At 42.7% G+C, this 13,760-nt stretch overlaps 1 protein-coding gene across 1 annotated transcript in view; it reads right to left on the minus strand.

Moving 5' to 3' along the window:
* The window catches only part of insra (insulin receptor a), a 49,966-nt gene that overhangs the window by 34,121 nt on the left and 2,085 nt on the right, over positions 1-13,760 (minus strand). The gene's annotated exons all lie outside the window — the stretch shown is intronic.

A 13,760-nucleotide genomic window follows, 5' to 3' on the forward strand; every position in this document is an offset into this window, starting at 1 on the left:
CACAACAGTGAAGCAACACAAGAGACGAGAGCAAGAAGGCAAACAAGTATTTCTACATAGCGCTTACTGTCTGACAGACACACAAATGTTTTCGGGTCACTTGGCTGCCTCGTTTGCAGACAATGTCTTCAAACAAATGATTGATCTGTAAAATGACTTAAACTGACAAATCTCCATCAATCATCGACACTGCCGAATCAGAAACCGCGGTCAAGGGATACTGGAGCTGACTCCAGCTGAGGGTGGGCGAAAGCAGATGTTCCATGCGACTTAATGCACATAAAAACATAGTAATAAACACATTTTCCTCTGCAGCTGCATTGTCAGACATTCCAGCCTCCGTCTCTACATCTGAGAGCTTTTTATCTGTTTACTGCCCGGCGCATCAGGGCCGAATGGTCAGTCGTGCAGAGGAGAGGTGTAACGAGTGGCCGTGCGCCTCTTTATGGTTAGCGGCTCATTTTACACCTCCTGTTGCATAAGAGCGTGGCGCACACGCACTGTCCAATCGCCCGGTGTCTAAACAATAACTGTTTCACTGTGCGACCTCGGCCCAGAAAGCTGTGTAGCACGAATTACACGAGCACTCAGAAGACAAGAAAAAGAAAAAAAATGTGGAATGCAGACCTAAAGAAAGTAAGACTCACATGGTCAAAATTCGTTTTTTTTCTTCTTTAAATTGTGACTGGATGTCATGTTATTCTGTGACCAACAATTTTCATGTAAACCGCCCAATGTAACCCAGTGACCTCATGTTCACCGCTATAAAAATCAGATGAAGCTATAAAAGAAAAGGAGCTGGCAGCGTCTCTGTGCAGCGCTCAAACACGAACCACTGAACAAACACAGCTGACGTGTACTATATGTAAGGGGAGGGGGGGGTGAAGTCAAACAGCAGAGTACTAAGTGACCCTGTGGAGAAGGCGGATCGAGGCGGGGCGACTCAGGGCTCTATCAGTGTACACTTTCAGCTGGTCCAGTATTTTTAGCAGCACATTCCCGATTGAGAATCTAATACACTCTGGCGGCGAGACAGCGGCTCGACCCGGGAACATCAGCAGGACTGGCGTGGAAGCGAGAGAAAAGGATCGTCGTAGCATGTAGACCCACAGACCCAGAGACGTTGGAACATTGATCATAGCGACACACTTGTGGTTTGAGTGCTGGCTAGGGCATTAACGACTTCAGTTTTTTTCAAGTCGACTTATCCGTCAATAAAGTCGAAGTCGAGTCGACAAGTCGTGATGACGTCATCACATTGACAGAGGGGAACAACACGGACACACAGCTGTCCAGCAATGAGCAGCTTGTGTTAAAATTCACTGCAACGTACCTAATTGCTCGGGCGTGCATGGAACGCGCACAGCTGAGCCCAAAAATGTAGTATGGGAGAAACTGCGTGCGCATCGGTGGTGCGCCAACGCGAACAAGACACAAGCATCAACAGTCCTTCTGACATTTTAACCCGAACAAAACAAAGGCTAACACCTTGAGTTTCTTTTAAATTTAACTGCGCAACATAAAGCGCAGTTAAAGCTTTAAGGCAGCGGCAGCCGAGACGCACTCCATGCGTGTCGGCATCACGTTTTGGAAAAATAAAAAAAGAGTGCGTTGTCTTAATGAAATAAATAACAAAATAATCAAAACCCAATGCTGTCGAAATTGTAATTCAGTACTGGTCTTGCTTGCATGGTTCACAGAACATTATTTAGACAACAGTTTTAAACGTGAAATAAATGGAAATTAAAAACCAGAACCGCAAATAGGAACCAATCGGAAACCAACTTCAACTTGAAAGGAGGAGGGAAAAAAAAAAAAGAACTCGCCAGCCTCTAAAGATAAAGGGTAAAAAAAAAAAAAAAATCCTTATTGCTGTAATATTCCAAGATCACACTCAGTTTAGTAATCCTACTCTGGGTCATCTTCCCTCACATTCTTGGGCTTGCGCTTCATGTTTTCATGAAGAAAGCTGAGCGCATCCACATGCGCGGGATAAAGGCTGTGCGCTGTCGGGGGATCGGGTGAGACAAAGAATAACCTACGATTTGTCGACTCCTTCAAATTTACGCCGACTAGTCAACGTTTCTGTTAATGCCCTAGGTGCTGGCAGTTAAAAAATGAGAGGTTGATTTGTGACTTTGCAGTGGATGGATGGCCATTTCATAAAACTCTTTAATGTGAAGAGTTCCCTTATGTCACATCCGCTTTTCTTGGAGCGACAAGCTGGAAGAGCTAAGAAAAGAAGAAAACTCCTCATATTCCCTTAATTCACCAATTCTAGAGCATTTCAGCTGATCAACAGTACGATCTAAAGTGTTTTGATTCGTAAGAATCTTGTTCAGTGGGTGACGATCTACACTGGAGGGGTTTGACCTTTTTGAAATGAGATACGTCAAGACTACACAGTAACATGAAGACCTGCTCAACTACAACCTTCCTGAATAATTAGTCTGAACTCATGTTTGTATTGACCAGTATTCATAAAAATTTCTTGTGTGAGCTTCACAACAAAACAGAACTAATTAGAGAAAACTGCTGCTGCTAATGATCAAAGCTGGCTAAATTGAAAAAACACAGGTATGTGAATTAAAAAAAATAATTATTTCAATGACATACTCCACCTCTGTTGGATGATAACACTGTTGAAACTCTGTTCTATATGTGGGCCTCAGACATTTCTTTTTTCTTGTTTTTTTTAAAACCAAACATGGTCCAAACTGTTGCTTCATTCCCAGTGATAATTGCACAGCGACGCACACAAACAGAACAGTTCATTCTGACAGAATCACTAATCACAGGTGTTTCAACAGAAATAAAACACTTTAATGTTAGTAATCCAGTCGGATAATCAAAGGGGAGAAAATGACTCAAAGACGCTGACCAAGAATGATCGGTAAGATAGAGCTGTGTGCCGAGAAAGAAGTGAGTCTGAGCTGGGGCAGTGATTCCCACTGCACCACCGTGTCTGTATTTAAAGCAGCGCTGCCTGAGGCGTCAAGACTCGGCCTCGGTGGGACGCGCTTTTTATATCCAATCAGGTTGCTGACCTGTTGGCACATAACCTCATTAGTTGTAGGATGTTCCACAACTAGCTTTTTTTTTTTTGTTTGTTTTCAAATGTTTCTACTCTTCTATTGCCTCTGCCTTTATTCACCAGTATCTTTTTCAGATGCATCCCTAAATTTCAATGCCTCTCATCCTGTTAGGGAAATAGAAGAAAGAAAAAAAAAAAGCTTCCATAACTGCAAAGCTGGCTCGAGCCCTCCAACCCTCTGATTCAGAGTCGGACAAGACCGAAACCACCGCGACGGTGTTCCGAACCGACAAACGCAGCCATCAAAAAAGTCTCTGTGCCTCGGAGACGCATCATCCTTGAAAGTTAATTAAACTGGAGAAGTAACTGGTTTACAATTTCATCAACACAGAGACAAACAAAGCCAGAAAGTAAGAAGAAGCACAGAACAGACGGGAGGAAGCCTGACAACACGATATAAAGGTTATGACCCCTAATTTCTGCCACGAGCAACAAATACAATGGACACAAAACACGTGAATTGAGCAGACTTCGTTATTAAGCTGAAAGACAGTTCATTTTTTTGGTTTTTTTTCGCCCCCAGGGAAGAGCTGGGCAGTAGGATTATTCACAGGACTCAGTCCTTTTAGAGGTTTTGTCCATATTTGGACGACACTCCAAAACCTTATCAAGATGAGAAATGAATAGATCTTCACCATTTAGAACTACTAAACTTATTTTCGTACACGTCCCACATTCCGCCTAGTTTGATGTCAGCGGAGCTGGAAAGGCCGTCGGTCACTCCAAACTCTGCTGCACGTTATTGGATTCAGACTTGATGAGTGACGTGAAGGGTTTCTGGACCGCATTAATCGTGATGCAATAGAAGTTAATGGGCCCTAAATGAAATTCAATAGCGTGGGGTAGGGAGCCGGGGGGGGGGGCGGGGGTGTTCCACTGCTGAGAACCGTTACCGTGCTTATTTACGCGCGTCCACGTCACAAACAAAAGCAGAGAGAAGGCCGGACGGTAGAGAGCCAGTTCAGACATGCTGCTGTCCTCGTAATAACTTTCAGGCGAGCACCTCGGGCAAATCACGTCCGAGTCACAAAAGGGATCTAAATTTAAAATCCACATGCACTGACCTTACACCGCGCAGACGTGTTAATGCAGAACACAAATACTGCACGCACCAGCGCAGGTGAGGGATTCGACCCCCCCCCCCAGCAGTCACAGCGCGTTCCATCTGCAAGTCGGCTGCACAACCGAACAACCCTTCCACTGCACAACAAGCATCAACAGGCAGTGTCCGAGGAGGACGGGGCGGGGGCCACAGGTTGCTCCACTGACGGCGTGTGTTTTATCGCTGGGCCTCATAGAGAGCTGCCAAGGCCTCAGCGAACGTTCAGGAACACAAACACACCATGATTGCAACACTTCCCTTTTCAAGGTTTCACTGCTCTGTTATTTTTCCTGACTGGGGCCTTAAAAACTGAGCGAAGACCCTCAAATAGATGAATTCCCTTCAACGCACAAAAATAGAACACAATGAAGAAGTTGAACTCGCTCCAAAAATATCAATTCAGGCAGTGAAACTTCCAGGTAATCCATATTTATCACACAAACCGATTTTAGTAATTCAATTTTAGATGATAATTTATTGGAATATTTCATAACATAAAGTGAACTTATCTACTTCTTTGAGAAATGCTTGTAAACACATATGAGTGGTAGATGTGGATGGATGCATATCTTAAAAATAAATGTAAATAAATAAAAAAAGCGAAAATGGAATCCAAACTGTGAAACGTTCATTTATTTAATCAGACAAACATATCAGTTGCAGTGCGCTTTATATTCTCTGTAACGTTCATGTCTTGAAAATCAAAGTTACGGAAACTTAGAACATCATTTTTTGTTTTTATAGCTACAGGTCATAATTACATTAATTCAATGTAATCATTTTTTTAAATGCCTGAATGTGAATGAGTAGAGAAATCACTCACTGGAATTACTTGGATTTGTTCTACTTTTCTCAAGTGACGAATCTTCATGTGGTTCACTTGATAAATCTCCTTGAACTTTAAAATGGCACACACCATGAAACTCAATATAAACATTTCTAAGGCAACATGGCACACAAACATAAGTATTAGCTGCAGGCTACATTTAATAAGTTGAGCTGAAAGGCTGTGAGCTGCAAATGTATAGCTAATTATTTACTACATCGTTCCTTTCAGTACACACATTATACAGCGGCCAGAGAGTGAAGGCTGACAGACTGCAAGAGCCACGGTCAGAAGGCCAGTTGTGGTAAATTATTGTCTTTGAGGGGCAACATTTAAAAATGATATATATGAAAAGCAGATTACATGGCTCTCATGAGGTCCCGCTCAGCTGCGGTCAAGTTTCGGTATTATTTAATGTCATTTCAACAGGTTGCGATGGTCCCCCCTTTTCGGTCAGAGTGCCCAAGGCATGAACATGCAAACTCCACACAACACTGAATGTGGATCGTTCTGGCTGGCAGTTGGAAAACTACTCCTCCACCAGCCAAGCCAAAATCAGAACTTCTGTTATATTCTCCAATAAATGACAACACGCTAAGTGCTCCTGCCGACACAATCCACACCTTCAAATGTCTTTCTAAACTGAAAAACATGACAGATTTGAGCTCAACGGGCAAGCAGTTCTAAAACCTGGAGTCGAACAGCCACTACGTTGGATGTCAATTTCTCATGAGCCTCACAAAGGTCTGTGAATATAAATAAAGGTCAACCAAAGCTGTTTGCAACAGCAAATTGGAGTTCCTTCCGATTGATAGAAGTGACCTATGTGCCGGTGTAAACACAGCAAGCGAGCGAACGTTTACAACCGGCTTCTCATCATCGCCACTCGTAAATGCCTCAAAGACAGGACTGAAAACAAAGCACGCAGACAGGTAATTATTACCTTTAACGAACGCACAATAGCAGGAGCACTTCCCTTTAGCCGGTGAGCGGCGTCCAGGCCAAAGATTTAGGACAAGCTTTCCGTGCCAAACCAGTGTGGAGAAAAATCACAGAGCACAGGTGTGACAGGTTTTACTCTGCATCATTTACTAACGTGAACCTGTCAGCGGAGATTAAACAGCCATTGTCAGGGGGAGACAAGTGCAATAATTACTTTATTGTGTGTGTGCCAAAAGCACTCGTGACTTTTGGTGCTGAGAACAACAGAGGCAGGTTGTGCGAGGTGTTTTCATTGGTGTGTGCGGCTGTCTGTGGAGGAGGGATGACAGTTTCACTGCTCTTTAATTGCTGTGCGCGCCGGAAGGCATAAATCAGGAGTGCCAAGGTCGTCGATTACAAGGCTCGCTCTGACCAGGGCGGCGCTCGGCGGCGGCGCGGGGAGCACCTGCTGGTTCCACACCGGGGGTAAATTGATGTGCTACCATGGCAAAAACAATAACGCAGCACAACAGGCCACCTGAGGCTCCGGCAGGCCAGCAGAGACGAACCAAGTGGGACGCTGTCGGCGCCAGCTGTGATGGCAAGGCACACTTTTGGAGAAACTTCACTACAAAAAAAATCTGACTTAAAGCAAGCAAGCAGGAAGCTGCATTGAACCGGTTACCACAGCGTTCTGGTACGAGTCAAGTTGGTCAGGGGTTCATTTGTTTGTGCCACGTTTCCATTTGTACAGTGAACTGAGTATCTGTCAAAAAATAAAAAAAAAAAAAATAAAAAAAATCGGGGTGCTGTAAAAGGATGGCACAGGAGTGCACCGACCACGATGGAGCAAGAGGTGGATTGTAATCCAGCAAAAGGATTGTAATCCCACGACTAGCAGCTCACCGCTGTGGGTCCCTGAGCACGGCCCTTGACCCGCAGCTGCCCGGGAAGGGCATCCAGTGTAAAACCTCGTGCCAAATCAAACATCACATGACCCAGCGTGGCGCTTCCAGATGGGAGCAGCCCAGACCAAACTCTCTTAGTGCGCATGCAGTAATTTTATGTTTCTTTGTTTCCTCCTAAGCAATGGTCAAAAGGAAAAAAAAAAAAGTGAAATAGTTGCAATAGTGTTCATGATAGGTTGGGTTTGTGTAACATTTCTTAAAATCAGAATGTAATGGACACTTCATTGATGCACAGGCATAGCACACAAAAATAATGCAGCTGACATACGTTTATTTTGTAACATGAATAAGGGCAATATTTAACCAAGGGGTGCCAAACATAAGGCTCACAGGCCAAAATTGGCCTAACAGAGAGAGTTAAATGAGCTGTGAAAGTCTAAAAAACTCCACAATATGTGTATTGTCTCTTGTTCTGTGGTTGCGGTCATTAAATACAATGTTACGACTTGTTATCATATTTTCTAACTGAAATTAGTTCAGTATACGAGAGGTTTATAGCTGAAGCGTCATGTTTTAAATTCTGAAAAAAGGAAAAGGAAAATCGACAAACAAGCAGCAGGTTTTTGAATAATGTGCACAAATATTGACATTAATACTTCACTGTTGAATGAGGAAGTTCAACATAGTCACTTTCCCAATACGGGGTTGAAATGAGCTAAAGGCCATTTAGAGGCTTTCTAAACAAGAAATGGTGAAATATGTTTAATGTTGTTCAGTCTGCTGCATGATTGGTAGGCAATAGTGAAACTTCAATACAGATTTCGAAGTCTTGTTGGAAGAAAACATCCTTGGTTAACTGGTGCTGAGAAGCACATTATAAATGTGTGACACGCTGGTGAATCTCAGATGTGATTGGACATTTATCCTGCATAGGGATGTGCCAATTTACGATATAATCGCGATTTACGATATTGGACAGCCGAGATTATCATATCACGTCATTTACAAGATATCGTCCGTTTCATCTGGAGACAAGCCCATTACCGAAACAGCTATTGATCTAACCCAAGGTGTCAAAGCCTCTGCAGCAAAATGTACTGCAAACCACCACAAAAGTCCCAGATCCATAGAAAACCCCTAAAGTAAGTAATTTTATGCCAGGATGATTAAAACTAGGCATTAACGCGTTCGGCCGACAGACACTGTACCGCCCCCCTCAGCTGCACCTCCCGACACAAAACGCAACAGAACCAGAGATCCGTCTGCTCCATCCCAACATATTGGGCCTCGCGTGAAACTAGAAAAGCTTCTCTTTAAGAGACACCAGGCAGAATCTTCTCTGAGCCGACCGCCTCCCGTCAGCGGCAAAACAAACCCAAAACCGATCTTTACATTTCACAGCCAGCGCCTCAGATTGCACTTTCTCTCACACTTCTTCGCCAAATCTCAAAGCTATTCACACCAAACACAATATGTTTTATTTCCTTACCGTTTTGTGGTCATTTTCCATCTATCCACGCTCTCCTCTGACCAAAATTAACTTCATAATCCTCTGCAGTAGTGACAGCGCGTCATGCGCCTGAATGTTATTGTCGCCATCTTGTGGGCTTGTCGTTAATCTTGGGAGTTTAAATAAAGTTTGTTGACATTCGTTCGCGGCTGGTGAGCTTTCATACGATATGATACACGTGACTGAGGCATCATCCAGCTGGGAGACATCTTTTAGCATAACCGCACGAGCGCCGCCGCCATATTGGTTCTAAAAGACGCAGCAGTGCGCACCGCAGAGCGAGACACACGCGACACACACAATCAGTGATTGTTTCTGTGATATTTGGCAATTTTTTAATTCTGAAACGTGCACATTTATCTTCATTGTGCGTTTCTACAGCTCATTGCACATTGTTTTTGTTTTTTTCTTCATGTGTTTACATGTTGCAAAGGGGATTTTTTTTTTGTTTTCCCTCATATAATTGGCTATTTTTGTATTGATTTTATTATTATAAATATATTTCAGTTGGAAACTAAATGCTATGGCTCAGTCATTTATTAAAAAAGTATTTTGTACTGTGCACAATACTGTGCAAAATTATAAGTTTCTGCACAAAAACTGTAGAAATGTATGATATAGTGGCTAAATATCAGAGCCAAAGGCTGCATTGCATACAGATTCCTGTAGTGGAAATTAAAAGTATTTTAAAGTCAGATTCCTTTCAAATAAGTTATAAACCTACTTATTATAGTTTGGCATAGGTTGGTCTCCAAATGGCCAAATGAAGGGTTCTCCTGGTTCTATCCAAACTAAACACTATAAAATCTGTGTGCTTTATGCTGATCTCATAAAAACCTGGTCCAGTTGTAGTACAGGAGCTGCTGAATGCAGTCAGTGGCAGCTTTATGGCTGCTTCATTGTTATAATGGTGTTTTTCAGTATGGAATCTGGAAAAAAAAATAGGCAAGGGTAAAAGTTTCATTTTTTCCCTCTACTTTATCAAAATGTGCTCAGGCATGTTAAAATGCACAGTGTTGTTGACAGATGTTGATGGATTTCACAGTGTTTTTGAGCATTTTCAATAGTATTAAAAGCAACGCACCAAATATCGTGATAATATCGTGAATCGTGATATTTTGGGCCACCAATATCGTGATATCAAATTTTCATATCGGCACATGCCTAATCCTGCAGAACTCCTGAGGCCCAGAGTAAAAAAGGCTAGGAGTTGATCGCAGAGCTCCATTTCTTTGCTTTCTGGTCGATTTTTCAACTTTTACATATCAGTCTAGGCGTTATGGTTATGATGAGTTTGACAGCCAGAATCCCTTCACATGGTCGGCTGAGCTCCGTCCAGCCTGGTGCTCGCTAAAAGTGTCAAGCATACACAAAAACAGGCCTCGAAGATGAACTGGCTGTGAAACCGTTCGGAGGCCGCTCGATGCTGACTGAATGAAATCACTCCGCGCTGCCACTTAAACATAAGCTGCCATTATTAGGAGAAACTTTCCATCACGCTGAGCTGGACAGCGACCAACAAGCAGCCCAGAAGACTTCCTGACTGCAGCGCCGGTTCGGTGGGCCTCATGAAGCCGGCCAGTGTGAGCCCACCACCCACCCCCCCCCTCCGTGGCTCGCTCCCGAGTCCGACGGAGGAGGAGCGCGATTACACAACACGCTTTTGATTTATGTCTTTAACATTCTCGCTCAAACTGGTTCGATGACATCGCTCCGTTCGCCCCTCGCTAAAATCTGGCGAAAGGTGAAACTGCCGTGCTTTCTTCTTCTCTTTCACAGTTCCTGTTGCACCACGTGCGGCAGCAGCCAGTTTTAAAGCTATGTGGGGCTGCGCGCGCGCACGCGCGCGCACACACACACACACACACACACACACACACACACACACACACACACACACACACACACACACACACACACACACACACACACACACACACACACACACACACACACACACACACACACACACACACACACACACACACACACACACACACACACACAGTGCGCAGATAGCTCACACTGTACTGGAGGAGGAACTTCTAATCCGGTTTAAGGACCAAGAATATGCAAGTTTTGCATTTGACTGTTCAACAGCACTTCTAAGAGATCATCTAAAACCAGTTATACTTAAAATAAGACAACATGCAGCCTATATACTTTAACCATTTTTAAACAAACATTCCTTCTTCAGCTGTGATATTTTAAGATGTTTTTTAGCACGGAAAAAAATTGTTTCTTCAGCTGTAAAAAAAAAAAAAAAAAAAAAAAAACAGTTCCACTAATAATAGATTGAGGTGGTATTTTTGTAATATGGGAGCATGAACACCTTAGTTTTAGCAATGCATGTACTATTCAGTTAGTGCACCTGTTAGTCCACATTTTTATTTAAAAAAAAAAAAAAATTAAGATTAATGCAACAAATTGTCTCAACACACACCCCCAGCAGGTCTAGTGAGTCATATTTAGTGTATTTTTGAGAACAGACTGCATTGCAGGACAGAAGTGCTCAACTTTGTAGATGTAGACATTAAGTAGAAATTAGAAAAATTTTACTCAGTTTTCCAAAACTTTGCAAAAAGATTTTCTTGCTTAAAGCCAAACAAACAGCATGTCTGCTTGATCCAATCCTGGCTCAACTGTTAAAAGACATTTCCCCCCTGATTAGAACATCAATACCAGGTCAGATCAACCTATCTTCACTGACAGGTTATGTACCACCGGCCTTTAAAGTTGCCGTTATTAAACCTCTTCTTAAAAAGGCCACCTTTGATCCAGGTGTTCTGACAAGTTACAGGCTCATTTCCAGCCTCCCCTTCATTTCTAAAATTATGGAAAAACTCGTTGCAAGTCAATTATGTGATCATTTATGTACAAACAGACTGAGAGCTCATCATGGCAGAGAGAGCGCTCTGGTCAGAGGTACTAATGATCATTTCCGGGCCTCAGACAAAGGACTGGTCTCTGTTCTTGTCCCGTTAGATCTCAGAGCTGTATTTGATACTATTGATCAGAATGTCCCTCCGCAGGGACTGGAACAGATCAGTGGGATTAAAGGTACAGTACTAAACTGGTTTCACTTGTATTTATCAGACAGGCTCCACTTCATTCATGTTAACAAATTTCATGCTCTGATTAAAGCGAAACAAACAGTCTGCTGGATTCTGTATTCGGACCGATGCTTTTCACATTTCTATGCTTGTAGTAGGTAAAATTAGAAATCACGATATTAATTTCCAACCAACTTGTTAAATTAGAAGCATGCCCTAAAGACTGGATGAGCTCCGCTCCGCTTCTGAACACAGATAAAACAGAAGCTATTATATTTGGTCCAAACATCTGACAGACTGATGATCTAACATAAAGTAACACTGGATGGTTTCACTTTGACCTCCAGTAACATCAAGAGGAACCTGGGAGTTATTTTTTGAAAAGGACGTTTCATTTCACTATTGCTTCACTGCGTCTTCAACAAGTGGATCCATAACAAAAATTGCCTTGAGACGATTGCGTCGTATCTGGCACTATATTTTGTAAATAAAGTTGGAGAATTGAAGTGTGACAAAATGTGGAAGTTACAAATAATGATAAGCAGCAGTCACATGTAAAGATGCCACTTTAAAAAAAAAAAAAAGAACCGAAAACAAATTAAAAATGATCCTTTGAGACATTTCAAACTGGCAATTGCAATCAATCATGAACCTTTCACCTAACACCCAAACAAATGTTTGAAGCGCCATTTAAAAGTGACAGTCGATACAGTTTTATCTTTTGATAGCGACTCAAAATCTTTGATCTGTTGTACAGTGTGAGGGGTTTACAGATGGCTGTTGTCGCAGTCATGTGTTCACAAACAAAGAAAGATCATCATCTGACTGACTGAAATTCCACACCCATCACAGCATGACTGAGTCAATTAAAGTGTAACACAAAATGTTAGGAAAACAGGAAAACCATCGTTAGCAGACTCCAAAGGAGGTGAACTGTTGACCACATTCCCTGCAGATAAATGCTACCAGGAATTGACTTGATTTTTGGGTTTGCTTGGTTTATTTATCTCCTGAAAGCTCTGCAAAGGACAGCGTTATCCTGCAAGCAAATCGCAGCGGTCGCCACCTCTGATTCACATAGTAGGTCTTACTGTTGCGACCAAGTTGAAGTAATCCATGCTGCGGTGCAGCGGCTCATAACAAGACTGCTAAAATAACCGTCCCTCTTCCACTAGGCTCAACAACACAACATGCAGGGGATTCATGGACTCCTTATTTTTAACATTCCATTTGTTTATTACCAGCCTGGCAGTTTTTTTTCCCCCCTTAAATCAATACTTTGTGAGTAAATCTCACTGACGACACAGTTGACGGGGTCGATGTTGTTCCAACCGAGCTGAAGCCAGACACTATTTCAGCAAGTTTTGCTGGAGCGACAGCAGGAAAAAATCACATGAGGGGCTGTTTGCAGACAAATAACTTATCTTCATCTCACCTAGATATTGCTGATAACCTGTCAGTTATAGTTACCCGCTCTGATAAAAAGAATCTGTTTTTCTAGACCAGCTTGTGGGATGGGAGGGATCTTTGTGATGGGCCACTCACCACGCAGGTCTGCTGTGTTGTCGCGGTTATACAGCAGAGTGCAAGGCAGCCAGCAGTCCCACAGGTTTGCTGCACATTCCCCCCATTTGCATAACCAATATTTGCTTCAAGTAAAGACTCCGGCAAAGTAGCAAGGCGAGTGTGTGCGGCAGCAGCAGTCGCCAGTGAGCTGCTGGAGAAACGTGAACACTTCTTGGGGCGATTGCATTCATTCTGTCTTACCGCTGGTGAATGTAAGTGACATTGTCAGGCGCGGCAAAGAAGGCTTATTGTTACATTCCTGCTCAGACCACAGCCACAAGCAGAGGATTTACATCTACAATAACAGCCAATTAATTCCACCAAATTCTCAGATTACTTACTTTGCCAGGGACAAAGCATTTTGTTTACAGTTCTGTGCAGACTCAAACAGCCGATAAGTGGTAACCTTTGTCCCTTCAATACAGTGACTGTCTACAACAGCACTGCCAGCGTGTGCCTTTATCTGCACAACCTCACTAACAAAACAAACAAAAATGGACACCAATACTGCAGCAGGGTCTGCACTGATCATCAGGAACTCATCAGCACGCCCTTCATCAGGTGTGCATGTAAAACAAAATGACTGCAACCATTTGTTGGGGGTTCCCAGTATCACCAAAAAATAAATCCTAAATCAATTTTCTTTGACTTCATCACAAAAGGAAATGTGCAAGTTGGAGGTACAATTAGATTATCACCAAAACCTTCGATGACATAGAAAAGTTTGGAGTATTTTAATCTTTTCATATCATTATATGGAATATTGCACTATTTTAAGAA

The sequence above is a fragment of the Salarias fasciatus genome, chromosome 18 (genome assembly GCF_902148845.1).
Source record: "Salarias fasciatus chromosome 18, fSalaFa1.1, whole genome shotgun sequence".
NCBI classification, from domain to species: domain Eukaryota; kingdom Metazoa; phylum Chordata; class Actinopteri; order Blenniiformes; family Blenniidae; genus Salarias; species Salarias fasciatus.